This window comes from Brachyhypopomus gauderio, unplaced genomic scaffold (assembly GCF_052324685.1).
Source record: "Brachyhypopomus gauderio isolate BG-103 unplaced genomic scaffold, BGAUD_0.2 sc208, whole genome shotgun sequence".
Taxonomy (NCBI): domain Eukaryota; kingdom Metazoa; phylum Chordata; class Actinopteri; order Gymnotiformes; family Hypopomidae; genus Brachyhypopomus; species Brachyhypopomus gauderio.
In genome coordinates this window covers 1-5,000 of record NW_027507029.1, presented here as the reverse complement: position 1 = coordinate 5,000, position 5,000 = coordinate 1, and the positions used below count along the sequence as shown (strand labels likewise).

General features: G+C 57.3%; 1 long non-coding RNA gene across 1 annotated transcript in view; it reads right to left on the bottom strand.

Annotated features, from left to right (window-relative positions):
• LOC143502774 (uncharacterized) overlaps positions 1-1,572 on the bottom strand; it is a 7,132-nt gene extending 5,560 nt beyond the window's left edge. The window contains exon 1 of the long non-coding RNA XR_013127168.1: positions 1,125-1,572. This is a non-coding gene — a long non-coding RNA (uncharacterized LOC143502774). The remainder of the gene's footprint in view (positions 1-1,124) is intronic.
• Positions 1,573-5,000: the final 3,428 nt, after the last annotated feature.

Sequence of the window (5,000 nt, the reverse complement as noted above, 5' to 3'; positions counted from 1 at the left end):
GAGTGAGAGAGAAGGAGAGAATGAGAGGAAGGATTAAACTTGGGCACTGTGTTCACAGTGAGCTACACTGCCAGTCTTTCTGCGCTCAACTCCACAAACTCACTCCAACTCTGCAAGCTCACTCCAACGCCGCATACACTTCTCCGGATGTGCGCGTCTCGGGCACACGTGCAGACACCCCGCACACTTTCTTCTCTGGTTCCTATTCAAGAGCTTCTGTGATCAGAATAACCGCTTTTTATACAGATGTCCCCTAATGGATAGGTACACTGTATCGGTTAATATTTCGATTTGAGCATGCTTGAGAAGTGTTTGTACTGCTTGTGGTGTGTGTGCGCGTGTGTGTGTGTGTGTGTGTGTTTTCATGAGCGCCTTCCTCTCAGTCCCTGTGGGTTTGGATGGCATGCTGTCTGGGCAGGCCTGCACACTTCTCCTGATTAATGGAAAGCCCATTTCTGTTTCCATGCTGTTAATTAGTCAGGTCGTTAAGAGCAGTGCTCGTTATCTACCTGCTGCAGAGCGAGCACACCCAGCTCTCTAATGACCACGCGGCCCCAAACACGCTCACACAGGACAAACGTGCTGACTGTATCCTAAGTAGCCAGTGTGCTTTCCTACATCAGAGGACCCTAATTAATATTCTGCAAATTGTGCATGCACTTAAAAAAACATTTTAAAAAAATACTAATTAATGATGCATGGATTTTAATTAATGTGTGTGTGTGTGGGGTACGGAACAGGCACACACGCACAAGCGCGCACACAAACTCTCAGGGATTAAAGATGAGCAACAAACTCCAGCCACACGGTGGGATTAACCAGCCAATTATACACTCTATTTTTCCTGCTGAGCTGCAACACTCGCTCACACTCACGCGCATGGGCACACAGAGAGAGTACAATCCTGTCTCAGTACTGTAATTACTGCACCACAGATGGACAGGAATTACGAGATCACCAGGGACCTGCTCTAATATCAGATCTGGTCTGACTAGGAGAATCATTAAATGATTACACACACTGCACAAGTAAGAACGGAGGAAGTGTAGGGGCAGCATGCGCTCCTGTGCCTGACCGTGTGTGTGTGTGTGTGTGTGTGTGTGTGTGGGTGTGTGTAGACTCACATTTCTGCGGGGGAAGGTGGTCAGCAGCTTGAACTCGTCTGATGGATAGCCTTTGGAGGCCACGAAGTGGAAGAGAACTTGCAGCTGTGTGCTGCCAGGAACCGACGCTCCAGGAACTCTCCGCTGGGGGTCCGGATGCGGAGCTTACTGATGCGCTCGCCTCCGTCCTCGCTGGGTTCTGGAGGCAGGGCCTGCTCCAGTGAAAGACGGATGGCCTGGGCAGGAGAGTCACGTGATCAGCTCCAGGGAGACTAGACACTCTGCGAGCTTTATTCATACTGTATGTCATGTTAAAACAATACAGCGTTGATATCAAATTCATATCAAAAAGGTTTGTCAGCAAAAGCCCTGTAAAGAAGTAGAGTTCACCCCGGTCTCTGCTTAAAGGTTAACCAGCTGTTACGATCTGTAATAAAGTACATGTGTCACCACAAATGATTCAGTGATTCAGGTGGAGGGGGGTAGAGGGGGTGGAGGTGGTAGAGGGGGTGGATGGTGGTAGAGGGGGTAGAGGGGGTGGAGGTGGGTAGAGGGGGTGGAGGTGGTAGAGGGGGTAGAGGGGGTGGAGGTGGTAGAGGGGGTAGAGGGGGTGGAGGTGGTGGAGGGGGTGGAGGTGGTGGAGGGGGTGGAGGTGGTAGAGGGGGTGGAGGGGGTAGAGGGGGTAGAGGTGGTAGAGGGGGTGGAGGTGGTAGAGAGGGGAGGGGTAGAGGGGGTAGAGGTGGTAGAGGGGGTAGAGGGGGTGGAGGTGGTAGAGGGGGGTGGAGGTGGTAGAGGTGGTAGAGGGGGTAGAGGGGGTGGAGGTGGTAGAGAGGGTAGAGGTGGTAGAGGGGGGTGGAGGTGGTAGAGAGGGTGGAGGGGGGTAGAGGTGGTAGAGGGGGTAGAGGGGGTGGAGGTGGTAGAGGGGGTGGAGGTGGTAGAGGTGGTAGAGGGGGTAGAGGGGGTGGAGGTGGTAGAGGGGGTGGAGGTGGTAGAGGGGGTAGAGGGGGGTGGAGGGGGTGGGGTAGAGGGGGTGGGTAGAGGGGGTGGAGGTGGGGTAGAGGGGGTGGAGGTGGTAGAGAGGGTGGAGGTGGTAGAGGGGGTGGAGGTGGGGTAGAGGTGGTAGAGGGGGTAGAGGGGGTGGAGGTGGGGTAGAGGTGGTAGAGGGGGGTGGAGGGGGTAGAGGGGGTGGAGGTGGTGGAGGTGGTAGAGGTGGTAGAGGTGGTAGAGAGGGTGGAGGTGGTAGAGGGGGTGGAGGTGGTAGAGGGGGTGGAGGTGGTAGAGGTGGTAGAGGTGTAGAGGGGGTGGAGGTGGTAGAGGGGGTGGAGGTGGTAGAGGGGGTGGAGGTGGTAGAGGTGGTAGAGGTGGTAGAGGGGGGTGGAGGTGGTAGAGGGGGTGGAGGTGGTAGAGGGGGTGGAGGTGGTAGAGGGGGTGGAGGTGGTAGAGGTGGTAGAGAGGGTGGAGGGTGGTAGAGGGGGGTAGAGGGGGTGGAGGTGGTAGAGGTGGGGTAGAGTTGGTAGAGTTGGTAGAGGGGGTGGAGGGGGGTAGAGGTGATAGTGTTGGGTAGAGGGGGGTAGAGGTGGTAGAGGGGGTGGAGGTGGGGTAGAGGGGGTGGAGGTGGTAGAGGGGGGTGGAGTGGTGGTAGTGGGGGTGGAGGTGGTAGAGGGGGTGGAGGTGGTAGAGGGGGTGGAGGTGGTAGAGAGGGTGGAGGTGGTAGAGGGGGTAGAGGGGGTGGAGGGGGTGGAGGTGGTAGAGAGGGTGGAGGTGGTAGAGGGGGTAGAGGGGGGTGGAGGTGGTAGAGGGGGGTGGAGGTGGTAGAGGGGGTAGAGGGGGTGGAGGTGGTAGAGGGGGTGGAGGTGGTAGAGGGGGTAGAGGGGGTGGAGGTGGGTAGAGGGGGTGGAGGTGGGTAGAGGTGGTAGAGAGGGTGGAGGTGGTAGAGGGGGTAGAGGGGGTGGAGGTGGTAGAGGTGGGGTAGAGTTGGTAGAGTTGGTAGAGGGGGTGGAGGTGGGGTAGAGGTGATAGAGTTGGTAGAGGGGTAGAGGTGGTCGAGGGGGTGGAGGTGGGGTAGAGGGGGTGGAGGTGGTAGAGGGGGTGGAGGTGGTAGAGGTGGTAGAGGGGGTGGAGGTGGTAGAGAGGGTGGAGGGTGGTAGAGGGGGTTAGAGGGGTGGAGTAGAGGGGGTGGAGGGGGTGGGGTAAGAGGGGGGGTGGAGGTGGGGTAGAGGGGTGGAGGTGGTAGAGGGGTGAGGTGGGTAGAGGGGTAGAGGGGTAGAGGGGTGGAGGTGGGGTAGAGGTGGTAGAGGGGGTAGAGGTGGAGGTAGAGGTGGGGTAGAGGTGGGTAGAGGTGATAGAGTTGGTAGAGGGGGTAGAGGTGGGGTAGAGGGGGTGGAGGGGGTGGAGGTGGTAGAGGGGGTGGAGGTGGGGTAGAGGGGGTGGAGGTGGTAGAGGGGGTGGAGGGGGGTAGAGGAGGTGGAGGTGGTAGAGGGGGTGGAGGGGGTAGAGGAGGTGGAGGGGGTAGAGGAGGTGGAGGGGGTAGAGGAGGTGGAGGGGGTAGAGGAGGTGGGGAGGGGGTAGAGGAGGTGGAGGGGGTAGAGGAGGTGGAGGTGGTAGAGGGGGTGGTGGTGGTAGAGGTGGGGTAGAGGTGATAGAGTTGGTAGAGGGGGTAGAGGTGGGGTAGAGGGGGTGGAGGGGGTGGAGGTGGTAGAGGGGGTGGAGGTGGGGTAGAGGGGGTGGAGGTGGTAGAGGGGGTGGAGGGGGTAGAGGAGGTGGAGGTGGTAGAGGGGGTAGAGGAGGTGGAGGTGGGTAGAGGGGGTGGAGGTGGTAGAGGGGGTGGAGGTGGTAGAGGTGGGGTAGAGGTGGCTCCTCTGGGGTTCAGAGCAGGACCTTGTCCTCTGGGGTTTTCACCTCTTGCTTGTTGTTCCTGTTGTGACACCGGGTAGCATATGCTGTGACAACACGCGCCGCCTTTATTTACCCACCGTAATGCAATTATATTTCATCAAAGTGTACAACAGTAGCTCATTAGCAGCTGTATGCTGTGTGTGCGCGTGCCGGCCCTGCTCCCTCAGGTAGGGGCCCACATGGAAAGGGCTCTTTAGGGGATTGACAGCGTCCCTCCCCAGACCTAAGCGTGTGTGTGTGTGTGTGTGTGTGTGTGTGTGTGTGTGTGTGTGTGTGTGTGTGTGTGTGTGTGTAACCCCACACACAAAGAGCACTTCGAAGCATCCTTTTCACTCCACAAAGCAAACACTGTGCTGGTCTATGTGGGTGCGCGCATTTGTGTAGCACCTGACATAAGACAGAATAATGACATCACCCCCCCCCCCCTCCTTTCTCTTTCATCCACATCGGACACAAAAGAGTCTCAATCACAGAGAGCATTTCTGCTCTGCCGCGCTGCACTGTCCGTCTCTCTATTGTCGTTGCACATATGCAGTAGCGATGCGTGCGTGTGTGTGCGTGTGTGCATGCATACGAGTTTGTGTGTACGAGTGTGTGTCTGCACGCTTGGCGAGACTCCAGGTGGAGAGAATCCTGCTGCTTTGTTTATTCATACACAATGTCAGAAAAATTAAGCATCAGGGTAGCCACACACACACGCACGATGCAGTCTACAGCAGCTGTTGGCTACCACACACGCTACACAGCCTCCTTTTAATATCTGCCATCTTTCTCCGTGACAGCAGAGACGTGAACCTGCACAGCGCGGAGGCCGTCTGAGCGATTCTGATGGCAGCCTCGTTCCCGCTCCTGACGCTCAAGAGTGAAGCGGGTTCATTGTGGACGTGCTCGCCACGCCTCTGACATCACAAACAGAGTTATTATGTCATACGCGCCAGGGGGCCGGACCGCACAGAACGGAGAGAATACACGAGATTTCACCCCTTTCACAGCCGACAGATT